Consider the following 16,452-nt stretch of genomic DNA (forward strand, 5'->3'; position numbering starts at 1 on the left):
TTTGTCCAGTCCTGTCCAGTAATATTCTACTAGTTCTTCTGGTAAACATTTTTCAATGCCATGTTTAATTTCAAGACTGTTATACTTTCCTTCTCTTCTTGAAAGTCATTGACTTCTTCTATTTACAGTAATAGGAATTCACACAATGGCTGGCATCTGGTTGGTGACTGACATGCATGGAAGTACAGCTTATGAGTGCATACATCCATTTTCAGATGGAGCACAGAGGTCTATTCTCTTGGCCTTGAGCTCTGTACCCAGAGCTGTCATAGCAGGCAACTGTCAAACCTTAAAGGGACAGCTTCTGCTGCTCTTTCTTAGTGAGAGAAGGAGAGAGAGGGGGGTGATGGTGCACATCTCAAAGATCCAACTCCTCTGAACTCCTTGGGGAAGGAAAAGGTTGGTATGCTCAATTTGAGGGCTCACACCCATTTCTTCTACCCAAAGTACATACTAACACTAAATAATTCACAACAAGTTATTTTATTTATGCGTACTTGCACACACAATTTTCAGCAGTCAGGTGACTACAGTTTAATTAATACATTATTTAGATAGTTTGGAACACAAAGTCCTTGAGACAGATCATACAGTTCTTTCCACAGTACTGGCATCTTCTGTGGTCCTTCCAAGTCTCTTCTGTAATATTCCAAAACAGTTCTTTGATCAACTTTGTTTTCTGCATGAGCTGCCCCCAAGTCTTTGCTGATAGCGTAAGTACTGAACTGAAAGAAAACAGCCTACTGAGTAGACTCTGTTTCCTATACCTGAGGACAGAAGGGGAGAGGCAATTGGTTCCACCTCTGTTTGGGATCACACTGGTATAGTTTTACAGAGTAGTTCATTTATCCTTGACTCTTAAAACTGGCTGAAAAAACAACATACAGTAACACACATGTAAGATCTCTACCAGTGAATGGGACAACATTAAGCTGTCAGTCTGATACAAATATGGATAAAGGGGTTATCTGAGCAAGTGAATGTGAAAGCAATGAAGACCTTATACGTTGTTATCAAACAGGGAATTATGGCATATTTAGTGGTTCAGCATTGCCAAATATATTTGTGAATGCCCAAGGGCCCATTCAAACAAGACAAATTAGCACTATGATTCAAGCCTACTTTTCATAGTTTCATCCTCTGGAATCCTAGGGTTTGTATTTTATGGAGTGTCATTCAGAATTTTCTGGGTTTTTTCTTTTGAATATAGTTTCTAGACTTCTGGGATTTGGGGAGTCAAAATCTATAAAAAAAAGAGCTCCTCAGATCCAAAAATTCTAGAAACAGTAATCTGAAAATTATTTTTCCGCAGCTCTGGTTTAGTGTTTTATAACAAGTATAACAAGTCATGGGGATCAGTGGAAAAGGAAAATAGCATTACAGTCAGTCCTTTGTACCAATGGATTCTGTACATGGTTTCAACCAACCGCATATTGAAAATATTCATAAAAATATAAAAATGAAACCTCCAGCACTTGCTTGAGTTGTTCACCATTTTATATTAGTGGTGCCCTTTTACTATGCTGTTGTATGTAATTGGACTTGAGCATTAATGGATTTTGATATTTCTAGGGTGGTGCTACTCAAAGTGGTGGTTCATGGACCAATGCCAATCCACATCCTATAGGCTGCCAATCCATGGTGAATTTCAAGTACAGGAAGATGCAATTGTAGCCAATCATTCAAACATTGTACTGATCCTTGCCGTGTAGGAAGAGGGCTATCAGCCCCTTATATGAGACAGCTTGAGCCATGTTTTCTATAAAGTAGTGAGAGCTGGGAGGTAGCAGTAGGAGGAAATAACACAATGTTAAAATGATTAACATACAATTAAATTACAAATTATTTGAAAAAAGAAATGGTAGATGCAAATTCCAGACAATAGCAAGAATAATAGAAAGAAATCTATGACAAATAAGCAGATAACTGACGTTGTCTCAATCTAATCTTGGCTTATTTTTCAATGAATAGCTTTTGTATGAGGGATTATATGTTCTAACTAAAACAGATGAATTTTTCAAGAAGACTAAACATTTCTAATTTTGTTTTTGTTAAGTAACTCTTTGTACATTTACTTGTAGTCCCTTAGTCTGCCAGTCTTTGTTTTTCCTTCTTTTTGTTCACTTAGTTTCTATTTCATTTAAACCCATTTGCATGCACACAAAAGAACCACCATTGGATGTTTTTGAGTGGAAATGGCCCTTGGCACTATTATATGTATTATATGTTAAATTTCAAATAGGCAAAAAGCCAAGCTGGTTGTGCATTCAAGCAGTAAAGAGGTGAGAAAGAAACTCGGTATTCGGTTTACTGGTTAGTTAATTGTAGCTACAGGTGCTAAAGAAAAGCACCATATAAACTTGAGTATAAGCCGACCCAAATATAAGCCGAGGCACCTAATTTTACCACAAAAACTGGGAAAACTTATTGACTCAAGTATAAGACAAGGGTGGGAAATGCAGCAGCTATGGGTCAATTTCAAAAATAAAATAGATATTAATAAAATTGCATTATTTGAGGCATCAGTAGGTTAAATGTTTTTGAATATTTATATAAAACTGTAATTTAAGATAATAATAAGACTTTAATAAGATAAGACTGTCCAACTCTGAATACCTATATACTCAAGTATAAACTGACCTGAATAGAAGCCGGCCAGGACCCTCCCTCGAGTATAAGCCGAGGGGAGCTTTTTCAGCCCTAAAAAAGGGCTGAAAAACTAGGCTTATACTCGAGTATATACAGTAGGTTTAACCACCAATGCAACAATATATCAAGTGTTAAATTGAGTCTGTCTGTTTTTGGCATAATCTTCTCCTAAGATCCTATCTGGGAAGGCTAGACTTTGAAAAGCAACTGCTAACCACACACAACCTATGTACCAAGCAGACTTAGAAAGATTTCTGTTGGAGGCAGTATGGAAATGTGTCTTCATTTTTTCCTCTGGATTTCGTTATAGGATATTCTTCTGTGGTTTTGCAATAATAATAACTAGAGCCACATTGCTGACAAAGTGCCCAGATACAAATGTTTCATCTGTTTTCTCAGCTGCCTAATTTCCAATCATTATCTTTCCACTGAGACAATTTTGCTTTGATTCTTTAATAAATAAACACACAATTACATGATAAATGGTTAATGTGACACTTTTGATTCTTAAACTGAATTCATTGGAAGACAATGAATTCAATTTGTGGGTGTCAGGCAAGCTTCTGGAGGTTCAGTAGGAAGCTATCACAATGCTCATGAAAAATCTGCCGATTCAAGCCCTGATTTTTCATTGTTCTTTCCCTATAATGAGAAGTGTGATGATAAATGGATGGCAAGACCACAACTTCATTAACTAGCAGAGATTTGTACAGTTGTCCCTCCACATTTGCTGTCTTGGGTTTTGTGGATTTGATTATTCATAGATTTAATTAAAAAAAAACACCCTTTCTAGATCTCTCCAGGTCCTCTCTAGGTGTGACTCTATTCCTCCTATCATGCTAGAGGACCTAGAGATTTCTAGAGAGAACATCTTTCTGTGATTCTCTAGGTCCTCCAATGTGATTACATGGCTAGCTGCCAGTGGAAGTTAACCATAGAGTCATGCCAGAAGACCTAGAAATTCTTAAAAAGGTGTTTCCTTTGTAATTTTTAAGCAGTTTCTTCATTAGTTGTTTCTCACTTTTATGGGGCCCCTGTGCTCCTAATCCCAGGTAAAGTGAAAAATAATTAAGAAATTGCTCTGTGGAGGGCTGACAGAAATTAGATTGGGGGGAGGACCCATGTTAAGTAACTGATACATTTAAGGTTTAGTTGGGAGTTCACTGCTTTCTCTTTTGAATGACTGAATGGCAACCCTTTTTTTGGATAATTGTCTCAAGACAATCAATCAACAGCCGTATTCATCAATATTTTTCTGGCCTGCTGACCTAAAGGCAATTCAAGTGGTCTCTACTTTTTCTAATCCAAATGGGCACTACTTCTTTCAGGGAGAATGATATGCATAATTAGATATAATATTCACATTATATGGCCAAATTTGGCAAAGTAGACTATCATAACCTTCCTTACAGTAATAATAGAATTGGATAGATAAAGTGGCCTGAAATGCCTTTGCCTCTTCTCTATTTATCTTGAGCCTCATGTAGTATAAACTGACACTGAGGGATTTCTTTCCTGCTTCTTCCTCTGTCAACATTCCACTTGAGTTAAAACCTAGCTGAGCAGTACCCTAAACAACTTTTCTGTTTTTAGAAAGAATTCCTATAATAAAGGCTTTAACTTTGTTATTTCTGGATTAATCTCTTTGTTCCTTAATGTCTGACACAAATGTGCTATACTTGTTTTCTATAAAATGCATCCAGGGAAGTGCACAGCTATGCTGTCGGCAACATTCTCACTACAAAAGGGAGTCACTTGGCACTCCCAAGTAGCTGAAAAGGCAACTGGTAAAATATTCAAAATCTCTTTGCAGACCAATGAAACAAAATGGCAGCTCTCCCAAAAGGGACAAATTATGTTACACTGCTCATCTCATTGGCATCTGTTCCTGATCTTGTGTCTGGTGGTGTCATATGGACCTAACTGCTGGGTGCGGCACATGGCTGAACAGTGGTATTTTAAATTGCTTTGTGGAGTTGGTCACAGAAGATTAACTTCCTCATGATTCAGTCAGCTTACTTAAAATTAACTTTTTGTTTACAAACTTTCATTTCAAAGAATGAAACTTGGCATGTATGGAAAGAAGGCAAAATGGGTACATTGTTGCCCCTGAATAATTCTGCTCACAAATGATTTTTTCCTTCAGTCCACAAGTTTCTGGCATGGTAGAGAATGAGATGTTAAAGAAATCATTCATACATAGAGCTTTTATATTTGCAGTATTGTAAGTCTGCCTGCTTCTTTTCTTTGGATATATAAACTATATTTCCAAATGTTGACATTTTAAGTTACTTCAGTGCTAGAAATTTCAGGAGTGAATGACATATTACTTTGGGGGAAGAACTGCTATTCTGGGCTACAATGCCCTGATTGTCTTTTCCCCTTTAACTAACTGCCCCCCTCCCCAACCCAACTGAAGTGAATAAAAAAATCAAGTAATTGTATGTAAACAATTTGTATTGATAGGATAGTAAATTTTATGCCCAAACCTTCCTGTTTTGGTATTTGTCTTTAATTCAAAGATGTACTTTCATTATAACTGCAAATCCTATATTATACAAAGTGCAATGTATTTTAAAAATGTTCTCTTGCAGATAAAAAAACCATATCCAATACTGCATTTTTGTGTCTCAGGAAAATTTTGACTTGTGAAATCTCTTTAATCCACATGTACATGAAAAACTGCCTAAGCCGCAACCACAATTGAACTGGAGTGATGGTGTTCCATTTGTTTCAGTAGAATGGTGTATAGGTAACACGAATTGTTTCCATTTGACTGCAAAGCACATTCAGCTAGAACATAATAGGGCAGAAGCCTTAAAATGACAAGAATGATTACACTTCTATATTGATGGAAAAGCAAAGCTCACTTTGTATTCTGATGATCCCAGGAAAACCTGATCTATTCATTCAGTCAAAAGTACTTTCTTTCTTTCCTAAGTTACTGTTTGTCAGAATATCAAAAAATTAACAGTGACTAGGCTTGCAATGTACTTCACATGGTGCTGCCCTTGAGAAAGTTGCAGCAAGTGCCAAATGGCATGGTTGTTAAGTGTGCATAATGGAGACCATGTAACATCCATATTATAAGAACTGTGCTGGTTCCCAAAATGTTTTCTAGTTTCAGTTCAAGGTGATGGTTTTCACACATAAAGCCCACACCTTCTCCGTGGTGGCCCCCCGGCTCTGGAACTCGCTCCCCAGGGAAATCAGGAAAGCCCCCACCCTGGTAGCATTCAGAAAGAGCTTGAAAACCTGGCTCTTTACTCAGGCCTTTAGATAAAGATTGCTCATCCCCATAGCAATCTGTATCTGTGACCATTCTTGTACCGGTTTGCACTTTTTACCTATGTCAACTTGATATAGACACAGGGTCTATTCCCATCCCAATTTGCACTTCCAAGAATTTGCAGCACTTTATCAGTCACCTCGTGTTTACAATATTTATATGGTGCACCTTACCCAGTCTACTTTTACAACCTCTCCGTTTTAATCCATGTTTTTACTAGTTCTTGTCATTTGTTTTTATTGGCTAATGTTTAAATTTTTATGATTGTGCATGTTTTTTGTCTATTGTTGTTTTATATTGCTATTGTTTTTATTCGGGCTTGGCCCCATGTAAGCCGCCCTGAGTCCCCTTTTGGGGAGATAGAGGCGGGCTATAAAAATAAAGTTGTTGTTATTATTATTATTATTATTATTATTATTATTATTATTATTATTATTAAAAGGCTTAGTTCTAGGTTATCTAAATATCATCTACACCTGTATGAACCTGCCTAAATCTGAGGGTGCAACTACACTGTAGAATTAATACAGTTTGATACCACTATGATATCATAGGAGTTGTAGTTTGGTGAGAGTCTAGTACTCTTTGGCAGAGAAGGCTAAAGGACTTGTAAAATTACAGTTCCCATGATTCCATAACACTGAGCCATGGCAAGTAAAGTGGTGTCAAACTACATTAATTTCTACAGTGTAGTGCATCCTGTGATTCTCAGCAGATGTCCTTTTGTGTGTACTAAAATACTAATTTATATGCACATATGACAGAGCCATTTCTGTAGCAGTGCTCTGACTGGAATTCTCTGCCAAGGAAGTTAGGATGGCACCATCTTTTTTGAGTTTTCAGTAGTGCTATTTGGTTCTTGACATTCGTTTTACTGTTTTAACTCTATAAATTATCAGTTTGTTTCAGAAGATTTCAGCTATATACATATTTAATGTTTTAAATTATTTCCTCTGTTGTATAGCAAATTTGAGGGCTTGGTGACTGAAAAACATTATGTAGACACTTAACATAAATAATAAATAGGGAAGAGACACATGTTTCTATAGACATGTATTCCATATGTAAAACATTCAGACTTGCTCAAACAGAGTTCATTGCAGGAAATGTCTAGTATAACCTATGAGCTCCATCCCATATTTACAATGAGCTATATAGTATAGGAGCCCCGGTGGCGAAGTGTGTTAAAGCACTGAGCTGCTGAATTTGCAAACCAAAAGGTCCCAGGTTCAAATCCCAGGAGCGGAGTGAGCGCCCGCTATTAGCTCCAGCTTCTGCCAACCTAACAGTTCGAAAACATGCCAATGTGAGTAGATCAATAGGTACCGCTTCGGCGGGAAGGTAACGGCGCTCCATGCAGTCATGCCGGCCATATGACCTTGGAGGTGTCTATGGACAACGTTGGCTCTTCGGCTTAGAAATGGAGATGAGCACCAACCCCCAGAGTCAGACATGACTGGACTTAACGTCAGGGGAAAACCTTTACCTATATAGTATAAATGCTAAGATTGGAGCAATATTGATTTGAAATCTGGTAATATAACTTTGAAAGGAATAGTTCTAGTCACCTTTTTCTTTCTGTTTCTAAATTGATTTCAACAATTGAAAATAATGTAACAAATGTAATGACATCACAACAATAGGTAACCGATCATTTGGCTATCTAAGATTCACAAGTATTAACTGAACTTTCAGAACTTTAGATGATGTGTATAGTAGTACTTTAGTTGAATATATAGATGTAATAATTATAACAAATATAATGTTTCTCTTCCCCTCAATCCTCTTCCTCAGTGACATAGTAGACATTGATATAGTTTGTAATTTACTAACCATAGCTCCGCAACCCTTATGATCTTCTTTGTTCTTTTTTGTGTCATTTTTAAAAAAATCTATATATATAAAAGAGTGATGGCATCAGGGCAGCGGACAAAACAACAAAACTACAGGCCCCCCAACCTCGAAATTTGACAACACAACCCATCATTCACGGCTCTAGGTTGATACAACAAAAAAGAAAAGAAAAATAAAGTCCTAATTACAGGGAGAGGAATAATAGTTTTTATCCAATTGCTGCCAGTTAGAAGGCTAAGCTCCACCCACTTGGTCTCCTAGCAACCTCCTCAGCACAGGGGACAGGCACAGTTAGGCCTCACTTAGGCCTCTTCCACAGATTATCAGATTTTAACTGGATTATATGGTAGTGCAGACTCAAGGCCCTTCCACACAGCTATATAACCCATTTAGAATCTTATATTATCTGCTTTAACTGGATTATCTTGACTAAACACTGACATATAATCCACTTCAGTATGCATACTAAACATAAAGACAACCATTCAACAGACATTCAATACCACCACTACCTCAACAATTTCTCACCAACACCACCAGACAACGCCACAGCAACGCGTGGCCGGGCACAGCTGGTACTATTATATAATATGTAATATATAACATATAATTAATATTATTATATGGTATTATTATTAGTATTATATTGTACAAAATGATATTATTATCAATATCACATGTATATACAATATATTATATTATTAGCATAGCACAATATTAGCATTATATATTACTATATTGAACTATACCACTATATTGTAATATTATATGTAATATATAACATGTAATTAATATTATTATATGGTGTTATTATTAGTATTACATTGTATAACATTATAATATTATTATCAATATCATATGTATATATAATATATTATATTATTAAAACGGATATAAAAATATTATATATAAAACTGAGGGCGGGGGCCAGGTAAATGACCTTGGAGGGCCGCATCCGGCCCCCGGGCCTTAGTTTCGGGACCCCTGCCATAGAGAGACCCCCACCAAACTCAAAGAAGGCCATCCCTTTGGCGGCAGGACACCATCTGACCCATATCTGGTATCTCTCCATCATAGGATCCTGGTTTTGGGGGGGGGGGCACCCAAAGGTCACCCAGTCCAGAGCAGTGCCTAAACTGCCTTATGGTTGAACCGCCCCTGCCCCCCCTCTCTCTCTCGGGCCAAGGGTGCTGGGCTGAGAGGACCCCCAGGCCGCGTGGCCCCTCCCTCCTTCCCCCCCTCCCTACCCGCCGAGGTGCTTGATGAGGGGGAGGGCGGGGTCCTCCAAGGCGGGGCGGCCCATGCAGCTGGGAAGCATCAGGGCCGTGCGCTCCACGCCCATCACCATCGGGGGGCTTCCACGCGCCCCTCCTCTGACTGCAGAGACACGCTCACCGAGCCCCTCCGCGGCCAGGAAGCGGCCGGGTCCTGCAAGGAGAGAGGGGGACAGAGGGGGGGCAAGGTGAGCAGGGAGGGAAAGGCAGGGAGGGGCCCCACATCCTGCCCCCCCCCCACATGGGGACCCACCAGGGGCGGCAGCGGCAACAGGAGGCAGTTGAGGTACTTGCTCTGCTGCTTCAGCTCCTCCATCACAGACTTGGCAAAATCATAGAGACCCTCCGGAGTCACCGTCTGCAGGGGAGGAAGAGGAAGAGGGAGGGGAAGAAGGGAGGAAGGAAAGAAGGAAATTATCTATATATATAAAAGAGTGATGGCATCAGGGCGACCGACAAAACAACAAAACTACAGGCCCCCCAACCTCGAAATTTGACAACACAACCCATCATCCATGCCTCTAGGTTGATACAACAAAAAGAAAAGAAAAACAAAGTCCTAATTAGAGAGAGAGGAATAATTGCTTTTATCCGATTGCTGCCAGTTAGAGGGCTAAGCTCCTCCAACTTGGTCTCCTAGCAACCCAATGAAAAATAATAAAAAACACTAAAAAATTAATACAATAAAATACTATAATAACAGAAAATAACTAAAAATAATACAAGAAAATAATAAAATATAATAAATAAAAATATAACTTACAATAAAATTAATTAAAAAATGCAAATAAAGTCAAATAAAAATTACACAACAATTTCTCACCAACACCACCAGACAACGCCACAGCAACGCGTGGCCGGGCACAGCTAGTGCTTAATAAAACTTATTGGGGGGATATGAATGGAATTGGATGAGAGCAGGGAAATGTTTTCTGGATTGATCATATCATTGCTAGCACTCAAAGAACTTTATTTGAGAACTAGAGATTTTGACACAGTGATAATGAACAAATAGTCTGGCTTGGTATTAGCAGAATCTGGGAGTTTAGTTTATTGCACTATGACCTCCTGAATCCCCAATCCAGAATGGCCATTTTTAAACAACCTGACTGAGGCTGGTTACAATGACTCCCCTGTGAAACATATTTGTTGGCTATTAGTTCTCTTTTGGGCACAATTCAAAGTGCTGGTTATGATCTATGAAACCCTATGAACAGCTTGGGTCCAGACTATGTGAAAGACTATATAATGAGCTTGTTGGAAATTTAAGATCAGCGAGGGAAGTTTTTTTTTTATTAATTCTGCTACCATCATTGGCATATTTAGTGAGGGCATGAGAGAGAGCGTTCTGGGTGGTTGTCACCCACAACATGGAATTCCCTTCCACAGGAAGCTACCATTGGCCACATCTGAGCCCTCTTTCCACTGGCAAGAAAAGATCTTTCAATTTATGCAAGTTTGAGTCTAACAGTAGAAAGTCTTTTAACTGGGTTGTATTTTATTTTTAACATTATTCCCGTATTTAAACTTTTTCATTATGTTTTTAATATGGTCATTTATTTTAAACTTTCACATTAACTGTGGTTTAAATGCTGCTTTCTGTTAATAGCCTCCTTGGGTTATGTGTTGGAAGAAAAGTGGGACATTGAATGAATGAACACTAAACAAATGCACACAAAGGTTACATCAGAAATGCAATATGCCAGCTATATTAAAGAGCCAGGCTTTCTGACTTTTTGTTTGAAAGAAATATGTCAGCAGTTATTTTAAGGAAAAACACACACACATGCTCTTACTCTTACTTGTTGCCCCAATCCCTTTTCTGGGCTTTTCAGCTTCTGGGGACAAGGAGATGTAATGGATGAAGATAGGTAACCTCAGTGCAAGAGTTCAAAGTAGTGCATCGGAATACAGTGGCCTCTGTAATATGCAGGTGTGCTTTCTCTCACATCTTCAGTTTTCATTTGATAGGAATTTTACTAGACAGGAATACTTGCAGGTATGTGGTTCTCCAGTTGTCAGACTCCCCTATATGACTATTGGCATAGTTGCCTAATAAGGCACCAGAAGCTTTAAATCAGATCAGAGCTTGCCACAAATAATTGGAACCAACGTCTGCTTGATTTAAGGATGGCTAGTAGATTTTGGATTTTTATATGCATTGTACAGAATATTAGTTAGAGAATGGGAGCATATTGTTACTGAGTTATAACTGTGCCAAAAAATTTCCCTCAAATATTGCATAATACCTGAAAACTAGAAAGTGTAGTTAATTTAAGTGTTAAGATTTGCCTTTTCTCTCCTGTCTTCAGCTTATGTTTTGGAATACAATGTAAATCACGCTAGCCAGCATAACTTAGCCATTTTGTCCTGCAAAATAGCTTAATGGAAATTCAGATTTTAGTTAGCTATTAAATTACTGAAGGCCATGACTATTTTGGCATGAATGACTGCTTTGTGGTTTGTGGACTTTGAGCGTTCTTATGACATATCTCTCCCTCTTTACTGTGTTGATTTTTCTAGTTTTGGCAGCATTGTCCTGCAGTGAGAGGAAAACTGATGCTTACACATGGCCATTTACCAGGCTATTCAAGTTGGAAACTGCCCATCTTGAAGTGCTGTCCCCTTCATATTGCTTTCCCATTTTCTGTCAAAAATAGTGTGGCAAATATATGCCTTTTCAGCAGAGCATTTAGGAGAAACAATGAGCTCAACCTCACTGACTCAAAATATTGAGAGTTTCTTGCTGTTTTGATTGTTTCTGCATATACACTACTTTTTATCTAGTCCCCTTACTTGAAATATTCTACCTTTTCCTCCCTCCTTCTTTGTGTTCTTCGCTTTCCACCTTCCATTCATCACATGTCACGTATAGTCTCATGCAACATTTCAGAAATTTATTTTTACTACTTTTCACTGAATCTTTAAAATAATCAGTGAGTTATAGCCAAACAGTAAAGTGCTTTAGCAATTTTATATTAAATAACCATTAGGAACATTTTGTTTAGGGTGCATCTACACTGCAGAATTAATGCAGTTTGATGCCACTTTAACTGCCATGGCTCAATGCAATAGAATCATGGGATTTGTAGTTTTAGAAGGCCCTTAGCCTTTTCTATCAAAGAGTGCTGGTGTCTCACCAAACTGCTAATCCAATAATTCCATGGCATTGAGCCATGGCAGTTCAAATGATATCAAACTGCATTAATTCTACAGTGCAGATGCAGCCTTTGTGAAAAGACTTCTCTATCACTCACTTGATATCTATTGAATCTGTGTCCTGGAAATAGTTGCTGTGCTTACTTGATGCCTTATGTCCTGGGTCTGAGAAAGCAGATATATAAAATAATTAAAATATGTCATTCTGGAAAGCACTTGGTTAATTCTAACCAACCTAGGGTGTGGAAATAAAAAGTTTTTGGTGAACTGGAATTTCTTGTAAAATTCTTCAGGATGTGTAAAATCAATTTGTACAGAAATAAAACTTGACATTTCCTGAGAAGTTCTCCATCTGGGGATGTCCTATTTCTGATCCTGTTCTTTGGTAACATGATGTGTTTTTAAAATACTAAGAGGGTGGAGGAATGAAAACTAGGCATTGGACTTCCAAAACTAAATGGCCTATTGGTAGCTACTAGTGGCTTCTATGTCATAGAGCATAAAGTCTGCTCTGGGTTTCAGTCTGATCTTTAAAGAACTGTCCAAGATGTTGACCATGCTCCCCAAATAGTTTAAATACTTCCAAAAGATCCTATAGGAATTGGACTGAAACCTAGAGGGGATCCACTACCCTAGTAACATGTAAGTCACCTGTTAGTAATAGATGGAATGGCAGAATGTGGAATGAATAGAGACTGTCAGAAAAGAAGAAGAAATGAAGTTTCCCCTTAGGCCATCACAATGTGTTGTGCATGTGTGTGCATGCACAAGTATAAGGCCCCTTCTACACTGCCACAGAATCCAGATTATCAAAGCAGATAATCCACATTATCTGCTTTAAACTGCCATATTAACTAGTTCAAAGCAGGTGATCTGGATTTTAATGGCGGGGTAGAAGGGTCCAAAGAGAGAAAACACAAGTATGTGTATGTATGTCTTTGTACATGTGCATGCACAAGTACGAGGGAAAGAAAAGCTGGTATGAACAAAAGAGACCAAATGCAGTGTAAATAGCACACCTTTCTTTATAAATAGTAGTTTAATGTTTTGAAGAAAATGTTTGTAATAATAACCCCCTTGTTTAAGTAAGGGTAAAATTCCAGCATACTTATAAATTTCCTTCATGAAGTCTTTACCCATATATTCCATTCAAGCATTCCTTAAAAATTTCAGATTTGACTATGCTATGGGATGTAGACACACTTCTAAGAAGGGCTAGACAAATTTCATAAGTCTTTTGAAAATGATATTGATAGTTTATGATCATATAAACTTTTTGCATACAGCAAACAGGGTAATTTGCACAACAAATTGGATCATAAGCACTATATTCCTGAACTCATTCTTTGTGCAATTGTAGATTAACACTTCTCTCCTTCTTCTCCAAAGCAAACATGAGAGAAAAGGGCCTTACATATACTTTTAGAACAATTGGCTAGGCTGGTGATTGTACTAACACAATATTGGAGAAATTGCAGGCTGAGCATTTCTTATCCAAAATGCTTGAGACCAGAAGTGTTCCATGTTTCAGATTTTTTATTTGCATTTTGGAATATTTGCATATACATAATGTGATATCTTGGAGATGCGACCCAAGTCTAAATACCAAATTCATTTATCTTTCATATTCGTCTTATTCTCATAACTTGGAGGTAATTTTATACACAAGATTTTTACAGTTTTGTGTATGAAACAAATTTAGTGACATTAAACCATCAAAAAAAGTGTCACTATCTCAGCCACCCATGTGGACTATTTTGGATTTTGAAGTATTTTGGATTTTGAAATTCTGGATAAGGGATCTTATTCACTCAACCTGTACAACTGTTCGTGAAATAGTTTTTACACTATCATAGTGCCTTGCCAAGTTTGTGGCCACAAAGTGCTTAATATTACATCATTGTGCACCCCTCCTCCGAATTACATCACTGATGTAAATTGATTGACCCACAGTTATAAAACAAAGTAAATAAATAAATAGAATAAATTGATAAAATGCATATTAAAATTCATGGATTTTATGGTTCTATACCAGCTGGCATTATCAGTTGGATCTAGACTTTTATAATCCCCTCCCCCCATTATTGGTAGCACTTTGCAAAGGTCAGCCAAACTGTAGAAGAACAAGGCTATATTAAACTGAGGAAAGGTGGGAGGAGAATGAGAGGACCAACTATGTCCCTTTGGTTAGCAAAAAGAGGACCAAGAACCCTGTATGTTTTGTTTAAAATGTTTAATATTGGAATAGACAAGGATTTCAGGAGCACGTGAAAGATTTGTCAGACACATTGTTCAGTAATTCTGTACTTCACCTGTATTTGTTTTCAACAAATCACTTCATCTTCAGCATTAATGAAATAGTGAAATCTGGAAAAGCTCAATCTGCATTCAGTTGCCAAGATAAACATCAGAAAATAACCAAGCTCCTAATAAGCAGTCATTACCTAAAGCTTTTGGAACAACATACAGACTCCACTTTTGTTGTGGGAACATAAATATCCAGGAAAGTGGAAATATGAGTACAAGGAATACCAGAACACCCCTGCTCCCCGGTAGGTGTTCAGTATTGGGCAAAGGGAGGCCATGAAGTGAAAAACTAATCAAAAGCTCCAGTGTCTTTGAGCAACAAAGGAAAACAGCTGCACAATTTTCTTTCAAAAATAAAAAGGAAAGGAAAATGAAATGGTACTGATACATCATCCATACAGAAACATGTAAAATTTAAATGGTCTAAATAAAAAATTGCAAATGTTCAATTAGTTTGCATCCTGCATTTACTCCTTTGCATTTACTAATGAAAGATGGGAGCCATTTTCACTTTTTCTTTTTTATCTTTAAATAGCGAAGAATGAAAGATGGAAGCCATTTTCACTTTTTCTTTTTTATCTTTAAATAGGCAAAACCTGGGAGGATCCAAGATGCTAGGAGGACCTGAACCTTTCATGCAATTGCCCTTCCACAGAGCTTTTGTATGACAGGTCTTGGAATAACCACCTTCATGATAATTTGATTCATAGAATTATAGGATCCTGGATTTGGAAGAGAGCACAAGGGCCATCCAGTCATATTCCCTGCCATGCAGGATCACAGAATCAAAGCACCCTTGACAGATAGCTATCCAGCCTCTGCTTAGAATCCTCCAGTGAAGGACAATCCACCATGCTCCGAGGTAGGGTATTTCATTGGTGAATAGCTCTTACTGTCAGGAAGTGTTTCCTAATGTTTAGATGGAATCTTTTTTCTGTAATTTGAATCCATTGCTCTGTGTCCTAGTCTCTAGAGCAGGAGAAAACATATCTGCCCCCTCCTCACAGTGACATATTTACAAATAGTTAAACATGGCTATCATGTCCCCTCTCTGCAATATTTCTACAAGTTAAACTTACCCAGCTCCCTAGGCTGCTTCTCATAAAGCTTAGTTTCCAAACTTTTGATCATTTTGATCACACTTCTCTGGACACATTGCAGCTTCTCAATATCCTTCTTGCATTGTGATGCCCAGAACTGTGATGCCCAGTATTCCAGGTGAGGTCTGACCAAAGCAGAATAGAGTGAGACTATGGTTTCCCTCAATCTCAATACTACATGCCTGTTGATGCAGTCTAGAATCATATTGGGATCCTCAAAATGATTTTAAAAAATAAAAATGGTAATACAACATAAATTTTAGCTGCATATAGTAATAATATTGGAACTTCTTTTGTATTTTCAAGCTACTAAAAATTATTAACAATGTTAACATATTGTCTAATGTTTAAGGGTGCCCAATTGCCATTGGGCAAGCTGACACCCTAGCCAATCTACCACAGTCTAGAAGGACATGGTCACTCCTACCTAAGGAACCAACCGCTTCCATTCTATTTACCAGGTCATAGTTGTTTATTAGGATCACATTCAAAATAGCTCATCCCCTTGTTGTTTCCTTCTGGACCATGAAACTGTCTCCAAGGCAAGTGAGGAATCTGTTGGACCTGATATTCCTGGCAGAGTGTGTCTTTCAACAAAAATCAGGTGAGATAAAATCTCATATTACTACTACATCTCTCCTTTCTGAATGTATAGCCATCTGTTTTAGCAAGGCATCATCCAAGGAGATCTGTAGTAGATCCCCAAAGGGACATTCCTTTCTTTCCCCCTTAATTTTTATCCAGATACTCTCAATCTGGCTTTCAGGGTTTACATCATGGACCTTTTCACAGCTGTAAACATCCTTGATATACAAGGCTA

General features: G+C 37.9%; 1 long non-coding RNA gene across 1 annotated transcript; it reads right to left on the reverse strand.

Annotated features, from left to right (window-relative positions):
* Nucleotides 1–431: 431 nt before the first annotated feature.
* Nucleotides 432–15,831, reverse strand: LOC134295411 (uncharacterized). The gene is made up of 4 exons (XR_010001971.1): nt 15,612–15,831; nt 9,320–9,424; nt 9,040–9,220; nt 432–767 (listed from the first exon to the last, which is right to left on the reverse strand). It is a non-coding gene; the product is annotated as an uncharacterized LOC134295411 (long non-coding RNA).
* Nucleotides 15,832–16,452: the final 621 nt, after the last annotated feature.

This window comes from Anolis carolinensis, chromosome 1, assembly GCF_035594765.1.
Source record: "Anolis carolinensis isolate JA03-04 chromosome 1, rAnoCar3.1.pri, whole genome shotgun sequence".
NCBI classification, from domain to species: Eukaryota; Metazoa; Chordata; class Lepidosauria; order Squamata; family Dactyloidae; genus Anolis; species Anolis carolinensis.